A 12947-nucleotide genomic window follows, 5' to 3' on the forward strand; every position below is an offset into this window, starting at 1 on the left:
TAGAAGCAGAGGGGCACTTCTTCCCTCCCATCCTCTGCCTGGTTTGGATAAGCAGCACTCCTGCTTCCTTGGCTGATGTGATGAGAGCATTCCTCTCCTGTTTGATTCAGTCTGAGGGTTCTGGTCTTATTCTGTGCCCAAACAGAGTTACCAATATCCGGAGAGAGGTGTAATCCCCTATCTGGGGTGGCCATGAAGTGTCTATGTGGCGACCAAACCCACCCCTGCTCAGTAGATGGAGTCTATGGCTCGGTGAGGTCTTTTGTGGGGCTATACAGGAAGCAATAGAATTGTCAGCCAGGAGAGGACGGCCCATCAGGCTGATTGGCTAGGATGTGGGGAAGACAATCAAAAGCTTCAGCAGCCCCCAGGGACTCTGCCCACCTCCCCAAGACAGTTTTTTCTTTTTTTTCATTTGTGGAGTGAACCTTAAAGGATCCAGCTTGGTCCCTCTCTCCCCCCATGGGAGATCCCTAAGGCAACAGAGGGGACACAAGAATTCAGGAGGGTAGCCAATGAGTTTGCTCCATGGATCTTACCTCAGAATGGGCACAGTGCCCATCTGTACCAGTCAGCCCAGGGTTATCCACAGCAAGTGGGGAGCTATTGCATCAGTGTGCCATGAGTTTAGCCTCACAAGATTCCTTGACAGCACAGAAAGATTATTAATTGGGGTGGGGACAGGAAAGGGTAGCTAATGAGGAGCAAGAAGGCTCCATTCCCTTAGGACAAAGTGCTGTGAAGGGGTCTAGTGCTCTAAAGGGTCATTCCTAAGAGTGAGAGCACTAGAGAGAAGTACTGTCATAACATCAACAACACGGGTGTGTTTACACGGCAGCTGGAAGTCAGCCTCCAAACTTCTCCCAACCAGACATACACTAGCTCTGCTCAAGCTAGCATGCTAAAAATAGCAGTGTGGACATGGTGGCCTGGGATAGCCACCCAAGAACAAGCCCATCCCAAAGCTAGTGTGAGTGTGTTTACCCAGCCTGCAAGGCTTGCTCTCAGCTGCAGTGTAGACAGACCCAAAGGGACCAAACAGACTATCAATTTAAGAAGGTGACAGTACCATGGAGGTCCCTTGCTATCCTGGCTTAACATAACAAGCTTGCTTCTTGACAAAAACTCAAACCCAGCAGAGGTGCTTCAAAAGCTCAATCACAGAGCTGGCAATGGAAAGGCAGGGAATCTTCTGCTAAGGTTTCTAGGAAAGTAAAAAACTGTAAAAGTACTTTGATTAGCACCTTGAGAGATAAGCTTGGACCTGATGCCTGGATCGGAAAAACCCCTCAATCAGATGCTGCCAACACTTGGAAAAGTGTGAATGCAAAACCAGTGCTAATGAGAGTTTGTACACAGCAGGAACTGTATGCACTGACAGCACTAAGGCCCCAATCCTGCAAACACTTCCACATGCTTAACTTCACTACGGCATATTGTGTCACTGAAGTTATAAATTAGCACTGGAATTTGTACTAGCTTCTCCAAAGGCAGGGTGGGGATACAGTCACACCCACCCTCCCATGTCCCCTGCCTTGGCCAGATGTGGTATGGCAAAAGTTAGGCTCCAATTAGAGAAAATTAGACAAAGCTAACATATGCTGTCTTTCCTGTTCTGAATATACTATACTAGGGAATGGCCACCCCTCCCTACCGTACATCACCACACTGTTAAATGAGGGGAATCAGTAGGTGGGGGAGAATGGGGCTCTCCTGCTGTCTGGGGCTAACTCCACACTGTCACATCTCAGAATGAGTAATGCTCATGGACAGTGCGTGATGGCTGCATTGCCACTTCAGCCTGGGGACTAGCTGCTGCAGCTTGTTTTGCAATGTGTTTTGGCTCAGGCATGTTGTGTCCTTGCTGTGATGATAACTGCTACTCTAAACTGATAGGGAAACCTATGTTGGATGCAAAATTGCTGCTGGACTTAGGTAAACATTTCCATAGAATGCAATAAACTCAAATGGCTGAGGAATAAAGTGAATGTTAAAAAAAAAAAGCAAACTCAAAGTCTTTGACCCGATTAAACTGCCATCTGTATCACAGCAGAAAGAATTCCCAGGGGTCTTAAGAGAAAGGAGGTTTTTTCCCTAGAGTTTGGCACGTACTGAGATATCTTTCAGCACATTAACACAGGATTAGATTTTCAAAAACCTTTCAAAGCCTGGAATTAAGCATCAATAACATCTCCTGTATAAAGCCTGGAGAGAATTCTAAATCTGCACTATAGTCTCAATGCAGTTACCACAGTGGAGAACTAGAGATATGGAAGGCACCAATCCTGCAAGCACTTATGCACGGGTGACTTTAGGTGAATGGAGTCCTAGTGAACCCAGTGGGACTATTTACATGAGTAAAGTCATTCCCGTGCACATGTGTTTTAAGCATTTGCAGAAGTGAGGCCTCAGAGTGCAAATGAATATTTATACTGACACAGCCCACCGCTACATCAGCTGTAGACCTAGTTGTACCGGCAGCTTTATTTGCATTTAATTAGAAACCTACAAAAATATTCTTGAGGATTCTGCACACATTCTTTGTATGCATTTTGGAAGTGCACCTGACAACCCTGAGTGACCATAGGATCACTCCTAAAAACCGAGACCTGAGTTCATTTTCTTACCGGCATCTTTTTCTTAAATTTAACCATAACTTTTAATTTCCAGCTATTTTATTTTGCAGGGAGGTGGGGCGGGGGAGAAGGGGTTGGTTTTCTGAGAAAACTATAAATCCCTCATAAAGGTTTATTACCTGTACTAACAGACAGACACTTATAACCCTTTTCACTTGGGAACTGTTAATTAGATAATGGGCTGGATCATCAACCTGTGTAAGTTCAGCATAGCTACAATTAAGTCAATGGAGTTATGCCAAATTTCACCATCTAAAGATCTGGCTCACCATTTGTAAAGAATGCTGAGAAGTGGAGGGCACCACGGAAGTACTATGGATCCTTCTTTTCATATTCTGATATCACTCAATGTACCTCTCTCTTGCTTAATAATAACAGCAGCAGCGTAATTAATGAATATAAGCTTTGGATAATCATCCAGATGGAAATGAGTACAAGTCTTTAGACATTTGCCCATTGATAACTATAACTTGGATTATATAGTGTGACAAAGCTCTGTCCTTGCCTCCGTGGGTCCCGCATTTCCTGGCAGATTTCGCTAGCCTCAGAGGCTCACTCTCTAGAGATAAGGGTCACAGTCTACTGAGCCATTTTCATCATAAGCCAGTGAGGGAGGTGAGAAGTTATCCTTCCTTGCACAGTCTCTGTTGTCTCCCAGTCTCAGTGATTAATCAGGGCGCAAAGGTGCAGGAGGAGGAGCCCAGGCCCACCCTCTACTCCAGGCTTCAGCCCAGGGACCCTATTAGTATCAGCTATGGTAGCTGACCTTTTAGAAACATGACATGTACAATTCCCTGGGCTACTTCCCCCCACCAGCAGCCCTCACTTCCTCAAGCTCCACTTCACCTTTACCTCAGGGCCTCCTTCCTTGTGCCTGATACGGTGTGTACTACTCAGCCTCTCCAACAGCACAACTTCCTCCCATAGCTCCTAACATGCACACCCACCTGACTGACTGGGAGGCTTTTAACTAGTTTCAGCCAGCCCCTGATTGGCTTCAGGTGTCCCAATCAACCTAGCCTTCTCCCTTCCTTCTGGAAAGTTCTTAATTGGCCCCAGGTGTCTTAATTGACCTGGAGCAGTTGCCATTTCACTTATCCTGGTACCAGGGATTTGTTTAGTCTGGAGCTAATATATCTGTCTCTCACTACTTTTCTATAGACATCTGGCCTCGCCCCGTCACAATAGACAGGGAACAATGGTCAAGTCACGAGCATTATCAAGCTCTTTCTCTGGTTTTATACTGTGCTCCATACAGTGGCATCTAAATACATCCATGGGATTGCTAGCTATCTCTGTAGCCATAGTAAGTCTGGTTCCAGCTTATTCTTCAGCAAGCAACCATAGCTTTGTCATTCTGCCCACAGCATATTGCTGTAGGAAAAATCAAGCTGGTTAAACCACGGGGGCACTGCAAGAGTACAGATAGCTAATCCCCTTAAAAGGAATCCTTACTTCTGATTTTCTCTGTGTTATTTACACATGGCAGATGAGAACAAAGCTGATGTTTCAGCCCCTCTGGGCCATTCTCAAAGGACTGAGATGTTGAGGTTTTATTCTTGCCTACCATCTGTCAGTAAAACAGAGAAAATCACAAGCAAGACTTTCTGAAAGTTATTTCTTTATAAAGGGCATTAGCTCTCCTTTACCAAAGCGGTGCTCTGGAGTTTATCCTGTTTGATGCATGCACACATCTGCAGGTTTTTACATTTAACCTGGGATTTGTCTTAATGGCCTGGGATTTATTAGAGGGAGTGTTAATGGGTTGCTCAAACTGTTGGCCCTTCAAGCTTCCGCCTTGATGAAAGGTGGCAGCATGGTGCTCTGAAATGGTCCTTGCCTCTGAAACGCCTGCTTCCCTTGCTGTTGCACCAGAGCCTTAGGTTGGCTAGTTCAAGTCTTATCTGTTCACCCAAGCCTTGAACTAGCAGCAGTGTAGGATGGATATTTATGGTGAGGAAGGGTCAGTATTTCAATTAGACCATCCATATGGATGACTTGATCATTTGTTTGTTCTTAATGTGTGAGGCACCCAGATACAAGGATGATGGGTACTAGCGGGATAACAAAATCCATATTTATTTAATCTTCTCATATAAAACTGTGATTCAGGGTCAGATCCTCAGCTGGTGTAACTGGGTGAAGCTCCAGAGAATTCAAGGAAGTGATGATGAAGCATTTTGAGATCTAGTGAAGAAAAGTGCTCTAGAAGATCTAAGTTATTATTTATTATTAATTACTTTCTGGTTTATACCAGCTGAGTATCTGGGCCTCAGTCTCAGGCAATCCCTAAAAAGGTTGGAATTGTTCTCTGTAAAATCTGCTAAAATTAGACCCTAACGCTGGCTTATGCATTCATCAAAGGACTCCTAATGCTACAGTAGGAGGACCGCAGGCCTGGAATGCACAGAACAATGTGTTATAGATGGAATAGAGGTCTCTTTGCCATGGCCAATGCTAGGAGACAAACTCATTTGGGGTTCCAAATAGGAGGCACATAGCCTTTCCGTGGGCTGAAATCTCAGGTTTCTACAAAGGCTGTTTTGCCTTTGCTGCTCTGCAAACTGTATTGCATATATGGCCACGGACATGAACTAAATCTGCTAATTTTTTTTTAAATATCCCTTTTAATATGTGGAGCATGTCTCCTGTCCTCATCCCAACATCTCATGGATCTTGCTGTTGTTATTATCTGTTTGCATTACAGTAGCATCCAGCAGATGCAACCGAGATTAGGGCCTCCCTGTGCTAGGTACTGTGTAAACTCATAGCGAGAAATGGTCCTCAACCCAAAGAGCTTACAATCGAAACAGATCAGACAGACAAAGGGTAGGAGAAGGAAAGTACTATTTTACAGGGAGAAAACGGAGCCACAGAGTGATTAAGGGCCAGATTTTCAAAGGCATTTGAGTGCCTAAAGAGGCAAATAGGCACCTATTAGGATTTTCAAAAGGCCTATGCAGGTGCAGCCATGTAAGTCCCACTACCACTACTGGGAGTTAGGCCCTTAGCCTGAAAATCCTACTAGGCATGTTTCTGCATCTGAAGGTGCCTAAACACCTTTGAAAATCTGGCCCATGGTGACTTGCCCAACGTCGCACAGGAAGTCTCTGACAGAATTAGGGGTGAACTCCAAATTGCATAAATCCCAGTCTAGCACCCTGACCACAAGCTCATTATTCCTTTATATGATGGGTTCCCAACTTAGGGGTCACCACTTCTGGGGGGAGGTTTGTGAACAGATCCTTTGAGATCATGATCAGCCTCCCTTTCTTCGTCGTTAGGTAGAAGTGGGGTGCCAACATTTTTTTTTTCCTGTTGAAACATGAGGTCAGAGCATGGAAAATGTTGAAAACTGCTGCTCTGTAGCCTTTGTACAGCACTCAGTGTGCATGATGCATAACAGACAGGTGCTGTGTGAAGGGAAGGTCCCTGGCCTGCAGATTTTACAATCTAGAGATAAGAATTTACAATTCAGGTAAACCTTATATTCCAAAAAGGCACGAATGGACCTGCTGTAATAAACGAGACCTGGCTACTAGGCCTACTCCAATTGTGAGCTCACCTGTCGGAAAGTGGGTGAAAGTTCATAAAAGTTACAATCACCGATAACAATGAATGTCGATAGAAAATGGTGCAAAATGGAGACAGGGATTACTCCATATCAAAAGGTTTACTGATACCATGCTAAGATCACGACAGGTAAATTAGAAGAGACTTGAACAGGAAATTATTGGACCAAAATTGATGTGCCATAAATTAGGCCTAATTGGCAGACAAAATAATGAGGGGATGGGCTATTCTGCCCATTCACCATTGCTTTTTTGGGGTCCTTATAAAGAGGGACTTTGAGGATTAAAATGGCATGTATGGAACTAGCTGTGTAGGATTCCCTGGGGAACGGCTGACAGGCCTCTGCTTTGCACCACAGACTGTCCTGTGTTGGTGAGCCTTGATCATTGGGATATCCTGATCAGCAAACAGGTGAGGATGCTTGCCCATCACTGCTAGACCAGCAAGGACTCCAGGCTGATACATGTGACACATACTGCTTTGTCGTCTTTTCCCTTGTGTGTTCCTTCTGCCCGCCATTGTTTTCCTCCTGTCCTCTCTCTCCCTCTCTCTCTCTTGCTTGGCCTGGTCTTTTCACCTAGTTCTGAGAGCAATTGCACACAGCACCAGCACTATGATATCAGAGGGCACTGCCCACCCTTAAGAGGACCAGTAAAGGAGAGGGCCTGAGCAGACTAGCTAGATTGCATCCTAGAATGGGAAAGTGAGCCAGAGTCCAGAGCAACAGCTGTTGTGGCCAACCTGGCAGCCCAGAACAGCCATCCATGACTGACTAGCCACTTTGTCTCCCAAGAACCTCCACAAAAGCTGTATTTCCCCCACTGTGAGTAACATATCTCTTCTCCTTCTTGTGTCTGTCTGGTCTGTCATGTCAAAAGCAGGAAAAGTAACCACCATTCACAGCAGTCAATGCAAAATTCAGCCGCAGAACTAACCTTTTCTCCCCTACTGAATTGTTTGACTGAATAAGAGACCTTGATATCCTCTCTCTGAAAATGAGACTGTAAGTTTCAATTGAGTTGGTTTTGCATAATTATTAAATTTGAGTTTCAAAATGCCTTATGTTTTGTTTCCCTTTTCTCTTGTACATCGTAATCAATACATTTCCAAATTTTGGCATGAATTTTCTAATTTTTGCCATGGGACTAAGCAGGCTGAGTCTCTGTGCTCAAACACCTGAATCATGCTTAACTGTTTTGTGCTGTACAGCGGTAGGGTCATGTTAACACCTTTGATTATATGGGCCCACTTATTCCATCAAAATTAACACATCAGGCCCTGTGGGCATGTATATGGTTAAATGAAGTCTGTGTCTCTCATGAACTTTGAGATCTGCTGCTGCCTTAGAGCATGAGTAGCCAGAGAGAACTGAATCTTCATGAAGCTCACATTAGGAACAGTTCTCCATGTCTTAGTACTACGTATGGTTGAACTGACTCTGATCTCAGTTACAATGAGATATATCAAGAGTAAATCTGTGACGTTACAATGGATTTACACAGGCGCCAGTGACAGCAGAATCTGGTCTATTTTCTGTATCCCATTTGTCTAAGGATTTATACCATGACTCTGTAATATAATATAAATAAAGGTTTCAGCTATTATGTCATGGCATTGTTATTCTGATTGGTTTGGTAATTGGAATTTGATCTGCTCGACTGGTATTCTAATTTTTCATTTGTAAATGCTGTTCTAAGTCATAACTGGGATTTGCTTTGGTAACTGGTTTGATAATGGATAATTTCCTATAGTAATTGGTATAATATATGAAATATAAAAATAAAACAATAAAATAACAACATAAAATAAAAAATAATATAAATGACATGAAAATAAAATGAAAATATCACTATAAAATTTTTAAAAAAACATAAAAATAAGGTAATATAAAATACATTTTAAAAAACAGGAAGCTGGTGAGCTGGCCAGCTGGCAAGCCATCTGGTCACCCTGTCCACCTGGTATGCCACCCAGGGAGCTGCCCCCGCCCACCAGGGGCAGCTCTACCTATTTTGCCGCCGCAAGCAGTCGCTGCCGAATTGCCGCCATGGCAGGAAGAGCGGCGGGACTGCCGCCGAATTGCGGCCACGGAACACGGACTGCCGCCCCATTCTCATGGCCGCCCCAAGCACCTGCTTGGAAAGCTGGTGCCTGAAGCCGGCCCTGCCGCCCACTCAGGCAACCAAAGGAGCTGGGAACCCGGCCATCCTGGTTTTGCGCCAGTTTACTGGCAGGCAGGCAGTGAGAAGGAAGGATGGCAGGAAACCAGGCAGGCTGACCAGATTGTTTGGTTTCCATCAAGAGTTTCAACAGAATTGTTTCATTCCTGCGGAACATTCCAATTCTGTCAAATCTGCATTTTCAGACACAAAACTGTTTCATGGGAAACATTTTCAGCCAGCTCTACTTGTCAGCATAGTATATGGGTGCCCCACAATCTCGAGGTGTTACTCAACTATGTAATCACTTATTCATGGTGAATGTAACAAGCTTTGAAAATAATAATGATAAAAGGTTTAGAAAACCTGACCTAGGAAGAAAGGCTAAAAAAAAACTGGGCAAGGTTAGTCTTGAGAAAAGAAGATTAAGGGTGGACCTGATAACAGTCTTCAAATAAGTTAAGAGCTGTTATAAAGAGGATGGTGGTAGGACAAGAAGTAATCAGCTTACTCTGCAGTAAGGGAGATTTGGGTTAGATATTAGGAAAAACTTTCTAACTATATGGGTAGTTAAACTCTGGAATAGGCTTCCAAGGGAGATTGTGGAATCACTGGTATTGGAGGGTGTTAAGAAGAGATTAGATAAAAACCTGTCAGCGATGGTTTAGGTTTACTTGGTCCTGCTTCAGGGCAGGGGGCTGGACTACATGACCTCTCAAGGACTCTTCCAACACGACATTTCTGTGATTCTACCTTTAACTAATGACCGTGCAGGCCTGAAGCCCTTTGGGCACCCTAACCAAAATAAACAAAAATGTAATTTACAATACGTAAGAAATAAGCCCAATTAGATTTTAAAACTGGAACCAAAGCACCCGAGTCTCTTCTCATTTATGTTGGTGTCAATTCAGAGTGACTAAACTGAAGTCAATGAGCCCTGTTCATAGGGAGCAGAATCAGACCCAAAGTCCAAAAAGCTCAGCACAAAATGCAAAACCACACAATGCATAAAGGCAGCAGAAACAAGTAAGCAGCAATCGAAAAGCTGTAGTGCTTTAAAATGTGAATCTATTCGGAAAGAACGCTGTGTGAAAATGACCTGGTGGGATTGATTCCATGTTTATTGTCTCCCAGAACCAATTTGCTCAGTTTACAGATAGAAATATTTTTTGTAAACCACCAGCTATTCAACCTTAAACTTGAGCAGAAAATTACTTGAAGTGTTTGTCCAGACTCACTCTACAGAGCCAAAAAAGGAAGTAGAGTAAAAAGGTACCATTTTTACGTGCTCACTTTTCTAGCCATAACAACACTTTAACCGCTATTGTAAGAAGAATCTGAAAATAAAGAATGGGTTTTGCATTGCTTCAGGGAGCTATTCTGGAAAACCAGAAGCCAAAATCAGGAAGGGGTGCAAAGGAGACCGACATATCATTCATCACTTTGTCCTGGGCTGGAGAAAGGTGTTGAGGACTGTTTCAGCACTGGTGACGTCAAGTGCATGTTCATGAAATAAATAAAAAGAAAACTGAGACTTCAGAACAATACAGTGTGTCATGCTGTCTTCTTTATTTTAGTCATAATAATACTGTCTTCCTCTATCACATCTTCCATCGGAAGATCTCACAGCACTTTACAAACATAATTTTAGCTTCACAACCCTTTTTATTATCCATATTTTATACATAGATCTATTATTTAGGAGTCTACATATGGATTTAGGTGCCTAGTTTTAAACTGCAGCTTTTGAACTAAATTACTAGCCCCAAGGAGAGACAGAAGTTAGTGGCAGAATCAGGAATGGAACTCAAGAGCTGTTGACTCCCAGTCCTGCTGTCATTTGAAGCAATCACACTGTTCCTCATGGATTTTGTACCACCCAATGTTATTTTTATTACTTGTGTCACAGTAGCACCTGGCTGCCTGGCACCTGGCTGCCTGACCAAGACTGGAAATAAGGTGTACATTTTTAATAGTGAGAGTAATTGATGACTGGAACAATTTACCAAGGGCCATGGTGGGTTCTCCATCACTGGCAATTTTAAAACCAGGATTGGATGTTTTTCTAAAAGCTCTTCTCTAGGAATTATTTTGGGGAGGTTCTATGGCCTGTGTTATACAGGAGGTCAGTCAAATGGTCACAAGGGTCCCTTCTGGCCTTGAAATCTATGACAGATCATGTAGTCTTTCTGCTGTATTTTGTGAGGGTGCATTTGCTTTGTTGTGTACCTAGAAGTGTCCTGATCCCATACCAGTTCATGAGGGTGTTGGTAATTTCTATATTATTCCTACCCAGACAGAACAAGTTATTTCCTGGAAGTTTACCAAAGCAGTAAATTTAAGTGGGGTGAGTCACAGTGTTCTCTGGTGTGAGCTAGTCTATTGTCTTAAAAACATGGAATTTTTTCAGCCTCCACACATATATGCCTAATTATATATTTTCTAGCTGGGGACGGCCAGGCTTCTGTACCTTAATCTTTTCTGATGTAATGATGATTAAAAACCTCCATGTATATGAGGAGCCTGAAACGAACTTTCGCATCCAGAACCAACGTTCAGGTTTTGAATGGCTAAAGGCCAATTTCAGCCTCTGGGGTTGGGAGTCGAAACGAAACCCTGACTGTGCTCCAGAAATACTCCAAAACGGAACATGTCTTATTTTTTCCATACTGCTTTCTTCATGCATGGATGTCCTTTCAATTATGAAACCCTGCAACGTATTCACAGATGGCATTCTTTTGGAGACCAAATATCTTAATAGGATAAAAGGCACCATTATATAATCTACAAGTGTACTCATTCTCTAGATCTGGATACTACCAAAGTTAGAATTCAGGGACTGGATTCTTATCCAACCCCTAACAATGGTGTAGATTTGAATTTGGCTCCAATACATGAATCAAAATGAGGGAAATCTCTTGAGAACAGCTGTTTGTTTATTCTCCCTTTTGGTTTTCTTTATTCTCCTAATTTCATTCTTTCCTGTTCTCCACTTCATTTTCTGTCTTCATTTTCTCCTTTTGAATGGCTTTCTCATGGCTGGGCAGTTTGTATAGAAATGGCTAATAGGAAAGATCAGCTACATATGCTGATAATAATACAATGGCTACTCAACTAAAACTGCATAATCATTCCATGAGTCTCAGTGAAAGCCACATATTGAAGAAAATTAGGTTATCAAATGGACCCTGGCATAAAGCTCATGGCAGGCAATGTACTTCTAAAGCTAATGTGAAATGGTGGGGCATGTAATCCCAGGGCAAAATATAACTTCATCAGAAATTGAGCATCTGAAGGCTTAATATAGCATTTAAGACTTCATTCTGATCTTAAAAAGAAAAGGAGTACTTGTGGCACCTTAGAGACTAACCAATTTATTTGAGCATAAGCTTTCGTGAGCTACAGCTGAAGTGAGCTGTAGCTCACGAAAGCTTATGCTCAAATAAATTGGTTAGTCTCTAAGGTGTCACAAGTACTCCTTTTCTTTTTGCGAATACAGACTAACACGGCTGTTAGTCTGAATTCTGATCTTAGTAACACTGGCATTAAGTGAATGGATTAATTTGAGATGTGCTGGTATAAAACCAGTATGTTTATTTTGACCTTAAAAAGGGTGCTTACACATACACTTTCTCAATTTGTACTAAGGGAGCAGTTGTCAGACCCCTGTGACTGATCATTGTTCTTGCCAACTTATAAATTATTCTGTCAAACTGGTAAACTTGGAAAATCAGTTGTGGGTGGGAGCAAATTCCTCCAAGCTGTAGTTCAACTGTAATTTTTCAACACAAGAATGTAGTCATCACTGGTGTAAACTTCATCTATATAGTCTGTGGATGGGATTTTCAAAACTGCCTATGTAATATAGGCATACATGTCCCACTGAAAACTTATGGGATTTGTGCTGCTAAATCATTTAGGTACCTTTGAAAATCTCATCCTCACTACCTAGAAAGATTCTGAATCAGATCCTCATCTGGTATTCATCGGTACAGATCCATTGACTTCAGTTGAACTAAAGTATAATTCCAGTTATCCTAATTCCCTTTATCCGAAAATCCTATTTATATGAATCTAGTGTGTCTCCTCCCCCCCCCCAGTCTGATGTTAATCACCCACTATTAACTTCCCTATTAGCTTCTTTCTGCCTGTTAGCCTTAATCAGCGGCTTTGTATTTGTATACCAGTTTTGACCCGTTACCTTAAATTACTGAGACCTAATACCATTTCAGCTGATTTTTTACTCTTCAATAAAGTACAAAGCATTAAGCAAACATCAGCACTACTCTCTTTGTTCCCTGTATTTCTATATCAGTGACATTGCAGCTGAAAATAGCACTTCTGTAGATCTGAAAGCCCAGTTATCCAAAAGTTTTGAATGTCTCTCAGGCCATTTGGATAAATGGGCATACACTGTATTTACTCCAGCTGAGAATCTGGCAGGTATGTCAACAAGTGATGGATGACTGAACATTCAAAGGTTTAGAGGTTTTGAGGAGAACCTAGAAGTTTAGAAGCTCATCCAAACATTACTCAAACTGCTTCAGTGTGCAAAAACTGGGAGGCAAATCTCACAAGA

The sequence above is a fragment of the Chelonia mydas genome, chromosome 4, assembly GCF_015237465.2.
Source record: "Chelonia mydas isolate rCheMyd1 chromosome 4, rCheMyd1.pri.v2, whole genome shotgun sequence".
NCBI classification, from domain to species: domain Eukaryota; kingdom Metazoa; phylum Chordata; order Testudines; family Cheloniidae; genus Chelonia; species Chelonia mydas.